The 14096-nt window shown below is 42.9% G+C and overlaps 1 protein-coding gene across 6 annotated transcripts in view; it reads left to right on the plus strand.

Annotated features, from left to right (window-relative positions):
- The window catches only part of SULF1 (sulfatase 1), a 143564-nt gene that overhangs the window by 13908 nt on the left and 115560 nt on the right, over positions 1 to 14096 (plus strand). For 2 of the 6 annotated variants that reach the window (XM_039841817.1, XM_039841819.1), the window contains exon 1: positions 9012 to 9301. The exons of the other annotated variants lie outside the window; for them this stretch is intronic. The gene's annotated coding sequence lies outside the window, so the exon portion shown is untranslated. Of the gene's footprint in view, positions 1 to 9011; positions 9302 to 14096 lie in introns of those variants that run through there. 6 annotated transcript variants of the gene reach the window in all.

Below are 14096 nucleotides of genomic sequence, written 5' to 3' on the forward strand. Positions count from 1 at the left end.
GGGATTCTATGAAAAATTACTTCTTTGGTCTATAAGAACATTGTTCATACTAGTTTCAAGTAAGCCTATGCATTGAACACTTCCTGAAACATGCTTTCCTATTTCCTACGTGTATCTCTGTGGTTGTTTGTCTATGATGAAAATAAAGGAAGACATTTTTACTACTCAAAGGGAGGCTCAGAAGAAATAAAACTGAACTCTTCCTAAACTCTTTGCAGCAACTGCCCTTGAGTTTCTATGACCTTTTCTCAAAATCTTCACACACACACACACACGCAGATAAAATGGCAAACCATTAAAGTACAAACAGCACACACACAAAAAAGGTGCAAGTCTTTGCAGGAAGAACGTAACCCAAAAGATGCGACACATAGTGTGAGAGTATCTTTCTTGTTTTTCTCACTCATCACAGAGACTCTTAAGTACCTCTAATCTTGTTACGAAGAGAGATAATGAACTTTCTTAGTTGGTACTACAATTTGTAAGTCTTCCAAAGTCTTACGTAATTTGATTTTTCCTAGTTTAGGAAATGTACATCATTTAATTTTATATAGTAATCTGTATTTTCCAAAGTGTTTTCAAATAGTTCGTTTCATTTTGATAACCCTGTGGAACATATCACACAACTAAGTATCCGCGCCCCTTTTAAAGGATAAGAAACAGTGACATTCTTAAGTAATACATTCACTGAAAAATATTTAGGAGTCTAAGACAATGATGAATCTGCGTGAACTGTTATGTCAATAGTCTGACAGATGTGGCTTTTGACTGTATGGATAACCTTCTTGAGATAATAATCTCATGTCTATATGATAAAAAAAAAAAGGCTGAGGATTATTTGTATCATTATTGCTCATAGCTACCAAGTGGCAGAGTCATATTCTGCAGACAGATATTCAAGTGCTGAAATTCTAGCACCAGTACCCTTTCAACATATCCCTTTGACATTCCGATGCCTTGTCATACCCCTAATGACCACATCTCAAACTTCTAGGGCTCACGTTGTATTTAACAATAGAAAAAGTAACATTCTCTTGAAGAGCAAACAAAATGACCGTGAAAGATTCCTGTTTTATTTATTAATATTACATATAACAGCTAAAATTTATTAAGTACAAATAAGTGGTTTACCTACATTATCTAATTTAATTTTTTCAACATCTCTATAACGCAGAATTCTCACAGTCCCCATATCACACAGACAAGGAAACGAGGTCCGAGAGCTTGACTAACTTGGCTGATATGATGGACCTATAGGGGCCAAGGCGAGACCCGGAACTCCAGACTCCCTACCATCAATGAAATAGTCCTTATTCCACATTCTCCTTTCTTCCCTTTAAACTCAGTTGATATTTCAACCAATTTCTTACCCATATATTCAGTAATTTTTAAATTCTGCGATTGACAGAATCCTTTCCAGGAACATAGTTTGTATGGAAAAGCATATGCATGAAAAAGCAAGAGTCACGTCTCATTTGCATCAGCAGCAGGCTTGGTACACATTAAGCATTCAATAGATGCTTGTTAAATGAATGAATGATGTTTGGAGTTCTCTATAAAAAAGTTTTTAAGACGTCATGATCTAAATACTTAAACACAAGACTAAAAATTAAGTTGGTTTATTTCGCCAAACCTCAGCTTTATAGCAAAGCACACAGTTTCAAAGCCAGAGCAACATAATAATAATAAATAATAAAACAAAAACAAATTTCACGGGTTTAAATTTTTTTATTTTTTATTTTTAAACCATCCCATGGGAAATTGAACTGTTCTGTCGATAATCTGACAGATGTGGCTTCTGAGTGTATGGATAACCACCTCTTTGAGATTATAATCTCATGCCTACACGGCAAAAATGATGCTCAGTCTCACCCCTGGTGGAACTTCATGATTTTTCCCTTTGCCATAACCACTCAGGATTAAAAGTGGCAAACTGGTTGAGTGATGACACAGGGAGGGACCAGTCAGGGAAGATGAGGTCAGGACAAGTGGCAGGATACACGGGTACCCTTTTCCACATATCTCTTCCAACCTACACTTCCGGCTGCCTCTTTGTGGTTTCCTCCCACTCTGAAGTTCCTGATAATATTCATTCGTATACAAATTTTCAAACAAGAATGGTTAGGTGAGTGAGAGGATCCTGTTCTCTACCTCCTGCCTCCTTTGGTAATGCAGCCTCTGCCCTGCCGTGCATTCTGGCACAGCACAGACGGCACATGTGCACAGCTTAACCTTACTGCAAAGGGGATTTCAGGGTAAAAACTGCGTTCATGGAAGTCAACTGCACATCGGGTCTCAGGTTACTCAGCTTGGCACCGGTTTAAAGCATTAAAGCAATTCCTTTCAGGCATCGCCCGTTATCACCCACTTTGCTGTCCATCACCCTGGCCTCCGGCCCAGGCTTCTTCGCCTCTGGTTCTTTTTGCTAATGCACCTGCCGGCCCAGACGTGGGTACCTGCAGATCTGCAAAATGAGGCTTTTCTCTGTCTCTGTCTCAGCACATCCTCTAACCGCGTCTCTCTGACAGCGCAACCTCTGCAGTCCTTGTGCCCAGGGCCCTGTTCTGTCCCCTGCACATCCTGCTCTCGCTTCATCCTCTCTGCCCAGCCTGAGATCCTGCGCATTGCCCTAGCTCCCGCTCCCTGGCTTATTTTTCATTTGCAATTTATTCCTCCACCTGCTCACAAAAAGATTGGAGGGGACCGACTGGGCTTGGCACATACGGTTCTTTCTTGGGTTTATGTTCCCTCATTCTTTTTTTTTTTTTTATGTCTCTCTAATCCACTGTTTTCTAACAAAAGCTTTCTTAGGATTTCTAACACCAACCCCGACACTTTGAGTTTACTCGATTCCCTGAATAACTGTCCCGGGGCTGAAGTCACAGCAATAATAACATTCAGGTTATTGTTAATAATTATCAATTACCATCTTTTTAAAGATTCCTATTGCTTTTCTTTTATATCAGTTAATATTTATATTTAAACACAGAAACCTAGGCAACAGTTGTCAGGGTCACCCTTCAGCTTATGCTCACCAAAAAGAGGAATACGTTTTTTACGCAGTCAGTACAAATAATCTTGAACTCATGCTTAGGGCGTGAATGCCCTAAAAGACTTACAGAAAAGGAAGGAGAAACCAAATGACGCTGAATACCCACCACACGCTGGACACTGCCATTCACCTTCAGGCTTTGCTATTCCTGTGCTTGTCATTCTAGTTATAAGTGAAGGAACCAGACTGAAAACAATTACACACCAAAGAGCTAGGGTTTGAACCCAATTCAGTTTGTCTCCAACAACCAATGCTGTCTCTCAAGAGAAAGTCCTATGTCAATGCTAAGCGGTAAAACCCAGTCATTAATTACATGGAGGCAGTTTACATTTTGCTATACGATTCACACCTTTTTCCCACAGACTAATTAATTTCCAAATCTGGTAATGTGCTTCTCACAATTTCCTAGGCTTTGGGGTAAATTGGTAAAGGAAAGTTTGCTGTGAAGTTGGCGAGCCAGAGAAGACTGAGAACCCAATAAACACTTGTGAACTGGTGTACAACACAGTGCCTGCTAGGGGCGGATCTGCCACAAAACACAGACTGGTCTGGACATTGCTTGTGAACGGCTGGCCTTAAGTGTCCATCTCCCAGACTGGTGCTGGGGGCTCATGACCAAGCCAGCCCTGCACGGGTTAAACGACCCCGTGGAAACACTACTGGTTATTTAGAATCTAGGGCATTACTATGAACTTACTGCTGAGTTTTCTGTAGGGCATTATCACCACAGTTCCAAGTTAGCAAGACATAACACGCGCTTTCTTCATGTTTTCCCTCGTTTAATGTATCCTTGCTTCTTAAATCACTCCCAGAAACTCTTAGGAAATGTGAAAGGAATTTATTAAGTAAATGTGTTATCTTTTCCTCCAACAGAACGTCAGATCACTTCTTGAAAGATCCTTTCCAAATTCTTCTTCGGTTCAAACCGATTTTAACACACTTGAATATACACACCATAATTAGGAAGCCAATTTATTCAGTTAATTTGCATCAGTCTAAATAATTTTTCCTGACAGATGACTTCCGTTGTGAGCACGAAGTACTTTTTAAATCCTAGTCAGGTTATTGCGAAGGATAAACCATTTCACATTTCTCACAAAGATGCCAGTCATTAAGGATATTAACACAAATTCCTTCCCCTTGAAGAGAAACGAGCTGTCATTTTAGCAATGTTGCTGCATCAGCCTTTCTATTGTCAAACACAACAAATGATGAGAAAATCAATTTACTCTTTAGAATTAGTCAAGTGAGGAATCCTTTGAAGTGGGGGTGCCGGGTTTTGCTTGGATCCTATAGTCACATAAAAGCGAGTACTGTATATATGTTGGTAAAACGTGAAATGTAATAAGGACTATTTGTTGCCATAGACGTTACAGACAGAATCTATCTGTGAAAAAGAATTCCCCACTCCTAAAACAGACGTTTGATGACCAACAGATGTGGTTTACACGAACCCTTGTTCAGCCGAACTAAGAATATATTTTGATCTGTATGAGGCACGGTCCAGAAAAGAGGAAGTGACTATGGCGCAGCCTCAGTGTGGAGATCGGTTGCGGAGTTCGAATATATTTATTTACCCCATAAAGCTTCTCTCACATGGTTTAATGAAAATGAACATGTAACTGATAGTTTCTAAGGATTGGAGGATGCCATACGTGCAAGTGTTGGAGATGCCATACGTACTGCTTGTGACAGAATTTACAATTTTTTTGTAGCCTTAAGAAGGTGGAGAAAAGCAATTCGCTGGATAGCCACAATCTTCAGAGTGATGTATGTTCTGGCAATGATTCTCAAGTTCCACAACTTAGTTCCCCCACCCATTAAGGGACGATTAGATCATTGTTTGAGAATGACAAGCATTTAATATTCGGAATGATGAAATAATGAAGTGCCCAGATTCTATAGAAATGCTGAGGAGAAAAGAAGATTAATTTCAAGCCAGAATCTAGTACAAACATGACCTTCCTATGGCAAATCTCACGAATAGGAAAAGAAATTACATCTAAAGCTTTGTTTAGAGGGCTGAAAATGTGAAAATACATTAATGCTGGGATTTTTCAGATGGAATAAAAAGACGCGTTTGTTATATCTTGTCTGTGGAGATGAGGAGAATTCTTTCTGCTCCCTTTAACTGAAAGAATGTGGTTAGTAAAGATTTAAAAGACGGCCATGGAAGAGTCAGTTTTGTATTCCTTTGCCTTTAGGCGTGACGATAGTTAAACCATCTCAGAAAGAGAACCATGCTTTGCTTTCAAAAATCTCCTGGCGTAATGATAAAAATTAAAAAGAGCAGATGGGAAAGCTTAGGGACCTTGCAATTAATAAAGGTCAGTTCTGGCTGACACCGTTTCAGTCGAAATTCATTTCTATTTGCGAACAGCTTGACTCTTAGCAAAACTACAAAGGAGGTGGTGATACTTGGTACTAGTTCTCTGAAATTCCATGTAGTATTGTATTTATGTCTGGTCATCGTTTTTGACTGTCTCCTTGTCACTTCATTGCCTGAGGGGTCTGGGATGACCAAACACAGGACATCTGACACTGGGCACATGAAATCAACAGTTTATTGGTCACATCTATACTACCTGCCACGTAGGGCCACACAAAGGTTGAATTCAGGAACAGAGTGGACGAAGGGGCTGTGGTGGGGCAGGCTTTGTAGTAACAAGAGGGTGAGGTGTGCCCTGGTTCTCTTAGAGGGGAGGATGTGATGGGCTTGTTTCAATGACTGTGTGGGCTGGCGGGGAAGTAAAACCAATTAGGATGAAGACCAGGTGAAGTGCAGCTGTTCCAGCTGTAGAGAAACTATCCAGATGGGGAGCTTCTCCCATTTGGGGGGAGGAGGGAACATCGAGTAAAAGCTGGGGAACTCACAGGCCTTTGGGGCCCTGTGAAGCTCAAGATGTCAAGGCAGCCCGTGAAATCTTAGGCCATACAAGCCAGTCATCCATACAAACTATATCGGCTTACGGGGTGCTCAGGTTCCTTGGCTGTACTTGTCTCTGCCACACCTATTGTCTCATGTAAAAAGTCACTTTTGATGAGATCGATAAACATGAGGGCATAAGCAGTTTTGTAACAAGAGTACTCACAGGCCAAGGCTATGGAATTAGCTGGATTGACTCATGCAGAAATACCCTTTGCCACTCACTTTGCCTTTAATGAAAAAAGGAAGAGAGCCCTAAATCATCCAGACAAATGACGTATTTAACTCTTCACTTGATTTTAATTTGTCAGCAGGTGAATGTTGACCAACTTCAGAACCACGGCCAAAGGCCAGAAGATGGTCTAGCTTGCCAAAATGAAGATATTTCTGCCTTCCATTTTTCAAGAAAAATACTGTCAGGAAACAATCAGGTCAGACTACTTCTCACTTCCCCTGAGAATTAACAAGTGAGGAGAAGGGAGGCCTGTAGTTCCAGGCAGAGCTTGGGCATGTGAAGTTAATACCGGGCCTGTTTCAAAATCTTGAGCAAGTTTAATCTCTCCAGACTCCAAGTTCTGTACCGTTTCAGTGAGGAAGTTAAAATAGATCAAGAGTATTTAAACAATTTTCTTAGTAGCAAAACCCTTGTTTCAAATGAAATCTAAAGTCACTCTATAAAACAGAAATGAAGCTTCCTTGTTCGAACCCAATAAATGGAGCCCAAGCTCAACTGACCCGGCTTTCCCCTCACATTTGCTCCTTCCCCCTCATAGTCACTCCCTTCCAAGATTTCTGAAGCGTTCCCTTGGACGCCTAGGGTTCCTTGGAACCCAGTTTGAAAACCAGCAGTTGAGCTACTATCCAATGTTCCTTCCAGCTTTCAGCAGAATGGGGGGGAAAAATCATAGATTATGGGGACAGATAGATTTAGGTTCAAATTCTACTTCTGTCACTTCCTAGTCTGTATGGCCAGTTCTCCCATCTGTAAAGGGAAGATAAAAACAGCTCTCCTGTAGGACTATTGCTAGGTTAAGAATACATGTGAAGACTCTAGCCAGTGCTTGAAACCCAGGGGGACTCGGAAAAGGTAACAGAAACTGAAGGTTATGTCTCCAACTTGAGCTGAACAAAATGAGGGAAGATCCTGTACTTGAACTCCTAACTTGCAATGAGACCTCTGTCATTCCCGAAGCCAAAACCTCAAGACCTTGCAGCTAAAATTCCTCTTTAAAACCTGATTGTTTTTATTGTTCCAAATTAGTGGAGGCGGGAAAATTCTTCTAAGTCGCTGAACATTCTGTATGCCTTGGAGAGCACACACAGTGTAGACACACCCCGAGTCTCTTAAATGACACCATGGTCGATCCAACCTCCACTGTTGGAATTTCAAGCACGTTGCTTTCATCAAAGAAAAACTGGGGAAATGTCAGTAAGAACGCTTTAATACTAAGCCACGAGAAATTCAGTACCTGATAGCTCACGTCTGATATTTCACCCCGCATCATAAAACAACTCAGCAGAGACGCTGTTGTTCATCTGTTGAGCTGCTGTTGTGATAAGCCTGCATTCTTTCAACAGTGGAGGCGCCCCCCGCCCCGCCCCGCCCCGCCTCCGGAAAATGCATCCCAGAAGTCTGTGATTTCTGAAAAATCTCACCTTTTGGGAATTTTCCTGGCATTTTATTAAGTTAAGACCCACTTTATAGGTTACTGTCAAGATCTTACGTCCTCAAGGAAGCTGACTCAAAGCTTAGACGCTCCCTGCCACGCTTTATAAAGCTTTCTTTTTTTTTTTTTAATTTATGAAAATTTCCAAACATACACAAAAGAAAAAGGATACCACAAACTCCCATAAGCCTATTGCACAGCTCCGATATCAACACTGCGGCTTTCACCTGAGCCCATGGAGGTCGCATAGGGCCGCTTTTCACTCCAAGACTGATGGGCCAGGTAAGATCGGGCAGCTGTCAGTTCCATTCAGCAAACACGCCTTAAGTGCCTGCTTTAGGCAGGCCCCTGTCCTAGGCCACCTGGGAGAACCGCCGAGAAGGCAGACAACACGTTGGGAATTACGACAGAAAAGCAGAGTCGCCAGGGAGAAAAGGGGGATACTTGGGAAGGCTTTTGTGGGAAAGATGGGGTTTGAACTAAACTGCGAGGAAATGGGAGTGAAGACATTCCGGGCAGAGGAGGGGAGGATAGAAGGGTGGGAAGTGGGGGAACCGCAGGGCCGTTTTAGGGGCTGCCTCATATTCTAACGTGCTGGGGTAGGTGACGCAGCGGAAAATTAGTGTGGAGACCAATGGAAGCATTGAATGCCAGGATGAAGAAGTTCCTTACGTGCTGGGGAGCAGTGCCGGGAACAGGGCAGGATAATAACAACCTAAAGAAAACAGGAGGTCCAAAGTCGGGGACCGAGGGTAGCAGAGATGCCCCCAGGTCTGATGTCAAGAACCCTCCGCCTGCGTTTACTGCTCCCACTGGGAAGAGAGCAAAGACGACAGACAGAGGGCTGGCGCTGGCTCGGGGAACTCCCCACAAACCAGCACTAAGAAAACAAGAGACCGGGCGTAAAGAGAAGCGGGCAGGAGCACCTGGTCCGGCTCTAAGACGCATCAGTGTTTACCAAGCACTTGGGCTCTGGAACGCCCGCCTTTCCAAACACCACATCCTCATGCACTCGGCCCTGCCACAGGCGGCTACTGTGCGGGGTGCCGGGGACGGGGGCGGGACCGCACGCCTGCAAACCCTGACCCCCCTCCCGCCCCCCGGGAGCCCTCCCCCGCCGCCGGCCGGCCAGCGGCAGCTCCCTGTTTGTTCGCCGAGGTTTGCATGCACGGATCGAGTTGCCTTTTTTTTTTTTTTTTTTTCTTCCAGTCAGTTCAGCGGTGTCCCGAAATTCACCCCCAGTGTAACTTCTGCCTCTGCTCCTCCTCTTCTTGGAAGTGCCTTTTGTTTGTCTGGCAGCCTTGGTTCTATGGGGGTGTGTGATGATAATAATCCCCGGGCTTATATAACCCTCTTCGTCTTGCAAGCACTTGGCAGACGGTCCCTAATGAAACTGCGGGCCGGTGTCAGGCCGGGCGGCCGCAGCGGCGAATAGGAAACCCCAGGCTGAGGCCCGGAGGCCGGGAGGCCGGGAGGGAGGGCAGCGAGGGTCAGAGGCCGAGCCTTGGCGGCTCCCGCGCCGGGAGGTCAGGGGAGATAAGGGACAATGACTCCCGCCTCCAGGAGGAAGGAGGTCCCGCTGCCACCTTATCTCCGCGCCCCTGCGGGCTCCCAGCGCCCAGAGCTGGTCCTCCGGAGGTGCTGAAGGCGGCTCTCGTAAGTATGATGCTCGGCTTTTTCTTTCTTTTAAGAAGGAAGGAAACAAACTTTTCTTTGCTGCCCTAATCCATTTCGTGGGATTTATTCGCACGGGAGCCGTTTTCCTCAGTCAGATTGTTAGATGATGGAAAGTGAGTTTCTGGCCAAAGTTCTCCACCCAGTTGGGTACCTCCCAAACATCGCAGGAGGGGGAAGTGGTTTCTGGTGAGAATTCACTCCAACAAAACAGCGCCCAGGCGAGGTGCGGGGAATCGGCCGCTTTCACTGAGCCCTGGTCCTGGAGACTGGTCCGCACGCACACCTCACCCTGGAGTGCGACCTTGGCTGTTCACCTGGCTGGTTAGGAGCAAACACTTCGACCTTCGGTTTCTCTGCCGTCGTGTTCACAATTTCAGACAAATCTAGCTGTTGGAAGCTGCTTTCCCACTCTTGAAATGAATGCCATCTTTCGGTGTAGGCTTGAAACTTGCAGCAGCTGCTGTAAACCCTGTAAAACACTGTGACTGTAGCGGACCTGTGAATTGTTAAGGTTTTCACTGCAGAGCTCGGGCTTCTAAATAGTGGAGGAACACAGACTGGCAAAACCCAAAGCTCTGTTATTACTTTTCTGTGAAGAATACTGAATCAACCCAGTGTTTTTCTCAGGGGTGATGCTCACTGCTTTGAGAAATTGTTTTTCAACAAAAGGAGAATTTAAAACTCTGGAATAATACTGAGAAAGATATGATTTTGCACACTCAGAAAGTGTGATTTGCTAATTGAACAAGCCAAGAAAATAAAGTGCTGTTTGGGATAGTCGTATAATTTGCATTTATAAAACCACGATTATAATTTGTGCGTGATGATATATAGAAAATTATTATCTTTATTTCAGGTAAGGAAACTAAGAAATATGATTTGGTAATGATGTAGAAAAGCAAGACCTCTCACTTTTAGTGACATAAGTGCTATGATTAATCTACTGAGCTTGATTGTCTTTCTCTTTAAATAAACAGATGGCAAACCACATACAACGTGTATGTATAAGCGTGTGCGTATTTTTTAAAATTTGTACACTTGTATCTATCTAACGCTCAGTATTTTACATGGTAGTAATAAATCCAAACACCTCATCCAAATTGGACCAGAATGAAGTAGAGCTATTTATCATTATTTATCCACCAAACATGGGAAACATAAAAAATTGTGTCTATGTTTAAAAGTCTCTTTAAATTACATTTCCACTTAGACTGCTCTGTGGCTTCAAAGAAATTCTAGGGCACGAGAAAAGTTGAAAATGAGGCTGGATCCTAGTTGCTTTTACCCCTAAATTTAAAAGCGATCTGTCAACACTAACTTCTTTACTCTAGCTAATTTAATTATCAAGATCGGCCACATAACCTCGGCCACATAACCTCAACGTTAGCCTCAAAGGCACACTCAGTCATCGTAGAAGGAACACAAATGCTGATGGGATCCGATTTGAGGACCGTTATTGCCATCACCTGGTTACAGATCTTTAAGATTTTCAGCCTCAGGTTTCACAGCTAGAAGACCAGTACTATTCACCCCAAGGAGAGGATTCCTGAAAGGATTAAAAGGAAATAATGTGTAAAATATCTAGCACAGTATCTGAAAACAGCAGTGTTTCAGTCGATTTTAGGGTTTTCCGTTTATTCTATTTTTCATCTTTGATTCAAGTCCTTTGTTTATTGAGTGTCTACTATGTATTGCATGCTATGCTAAGCACTAGTAGTGATTCAAAGGTGAATAAGATTGATATTCTGCCCTGGAAGGGTTCATAGTCTGAAGAGACAGATCAAAATAGCGGATAATTTTCTTAACAGCATAATACTTGCAAAAATAGCAGTGTGTTCAAGACTAAGTGACAGAATTGAAGCCAGAGTGATTGTCTCTCCTGGTGAAAGTCAAAAAAGGAACTTTCACAAAGATGATGTTGATTGTGTGCCTTTTAAAAGCCAGCAGGAGTGTGGAAGGACAGTTCCGAATGAAAGCTGTGGGGAGAGCAGAAGGTGTGAGAAAGCCTGGAGACAGGAACTGGTTTCAATTGGTGCTAGTGTTGATTCTAGGGGGGCTGGAGGTTTAGCCAGGGGCCCGATCTTGGATATTCTGATGCTTCATACTGAGGCAATGCTTCGTACTGAGGTGTTTGGATCTATTGCTCTATTAACTCATACATAGACATGCTCACCCACAAAACATTTTCTTATAGGTTCACATCAATATAAAAGGCTTGGCCTGAAATGTAAGTCAGCTGCATCACTGAACATCGTTTGGTTCAGTAGACTATGTTGTTTGTTCGCTTGCTTGGTGGTCGCACACCCATCTCAGTGGTGGAAGCATTGTAGCGCAAACTCCTGAACTCGCCCAGGCCCGGCCCTTCCGGAACCACTCTTTAATCAATGGGGAGATGAGGGAGGACTTTGAATGGGGCTGAGAAGGTGGAGGGAGAATAGATGTGATCCATGTTTTAGGAAGATTTTATGTAGATCACATAGTATCCGGTCTGGCGTATGGGTTAGGCAAAGGCCAGGGGGTGATAATGCTATAAACTAGGAGACCAGATAAAGGACGGTTATAGCGTGCAAGTGAGAAATGCTGAGGTCCTGAGCAGTGCCAGGGACACTAGGGCACAGATCCAGAGATATTTAGAAGGTAAAACATTCTCATTTTGGGGACTGAATGAACGGAATATAGAAAAAGGAAACGTGTGTAATAATAGTTTGGGGCTTGGGCAACTGGGTAGCTATAATGGAAACGTGTGAAACAAGGGAAGGTACAAGTTTATAGAAGAAAATTGTGTTAATTGGGACATATGGAGTTGAGATATCAACAAGAGGTTAGATTGCAAGACTGAGTAAAAATCAAAAGGAGTTCATCAAAGAAATGTAAAATTGCCAGGTTTTTCTTGGAAATTTTCAAGAGAAACGAAGTCTGGGCTCTTCCTATTATGCTCCATGCCCCCAAGAAATGTCAATCTCTGGACTCATTGGGCTCTGAGCTTTCATCTTGAATCCCTGCTGTCAATAGATTATCTTCCCATTAACTTTTCAAGAGGAAGGCCGAGCCTGGGGGGTCTTGCCAGTAGCTGTGTACTCAAAAAAGAGTGATCTTGACTTCCTCTGAGCCTTCAGAAGTGAGCAGAGAGTAGGACAGAGATCTGTGGGCTGGTAGAATACTTGGAAAAGAACACACATTCACAGAGAACGAGTATTCATCAAGAAGCAGTCCTTTCCTCAGTGGGGCTTTCTCACTTCCCTTGAATTGGAGGACTCGCCAAGAGACTAAAACAAAGGAGGTGATTTCTTGACCGTTACGTAGCCTACAACCATTTCCTCCTTCTTCATTGTGAGCAGGAAGTTTTTCTCATAGTCTTGAATGGTGCAAAATTGGAAAGGAGGGGTGGGTAACATTTATGAATTTTTAAAAGGTGACAAGTGGAAGAATTTTTGACATTTAGAGTGAATGAATAGAGAGCAATCTGATTAGCAGACAGGAAGCCATGCCTTCTTAAGTCTTTCTTGTCTGATTACGTGATAACCTGAGTTCCCTTATACCCTTTTAGCCAATCTCTGCTCAGCACTTAATCTGCTATGGCAAAGCTTCTCTATTGGCTTTCCTGGAGTTCAGAGTTTTTACTGCACGTAAACACAGCAGAGCAAATACCATTTATTACAAAAAAGGAGCTTAGCCCCAGACCTCGTGGCTAGTTTTGAAACATCGTATAATATTTCTTTCTGAGAGGTAAACTGTATCAACACATTTAAAAACAGATTTAAGAACTTGTTTCTACCTGTAAATAATAGTTTCACCATTCATCACTGTCACCACTATCATAGAAAGACAGTAGTTGGATAAAAAGGGAGAAAAAAAGAGAAAGATAGTATTTGTTTATCATCTGAATTCCATAGGCTTCTGGTAGCTCACTTTGAAATTCCCCAAACTTCAGAAATTATCTTTGGCTTTTGAAATGATGAAAAAGGTTTCTATTTTTTTCTAAAATGCTTGTTTCCTTCATAAAACAAAAAACTGAAAAGTCCCAAAAAAGAACTGTTACTATCTCAGTTCTATAAAATAATCGTCAAATATAATACTTTAGAAGAAATGAGATTGCATCATGGAAACGTTGATTATTTAAAGAAGGAACAAGAAATACTTGGTGAATCCTCATTAGTACAATTGAAAGTATGAAGAACATACTGAGCTTCCATATTTGGTGCTGGCCGTTCCACTTAGGTTTAAAGTCTTGGCTTCATAAGCAAGTGCTACAACTTCACAGGCTTTTGGGGTTCGCCGACATAACGATTTCCTTCAGGCTGTGCTACCTGTGCCACTGTGCTCCCCACCCAGTGTTTGAAGAGTGGGTAGGGTACAGCCGTGCAGCCCCCCAGACACCTGAGTTCAGAATATTTCTGCACTTTGCTTCATTTCTGGGCTCCACGGAAAGCTGGAAGCTCCCCAACTCTCTCTTGGGCTTGGTTCCTGCTCACATGTTTTCTGGTCTCATGTCATTGTGCAGGAAGTCATAGTCCCACACGCACCATCCACGATGGCAAGATCTGTGTTGTTCGGTGCGAGTTTTCTAACGAGGACATTTTGGGCCTTCCAACAACTCCTGAAGGAAAGTGGTTTGGAACTGACCACTAGTTTCCGAGGCGAAGGGGGCTAGGACAGTATGCACTTCTCCAACAAGATTAAAGCTACTTTTAGGAGACAATTAAAGGACAACTGCCTAAGAAAAATAAACTTTTGCCTCACACATTTATCTGAATGTATAATATGTATACAGTAT

Source organism: Pteropus medius, unplaced genomic scaffold (genome assembly GCF_902729225.1).
Source record: "Pteropus medius unplaced genomic scaffold, Ma_sr-lr_union100, whole genome shotgun sequence".
NCBI lineage: Eukaryota > Metazoa > Chordata > Mammalia > Chiroptera > Pteropodidae > Pteropus > Pteropus medius.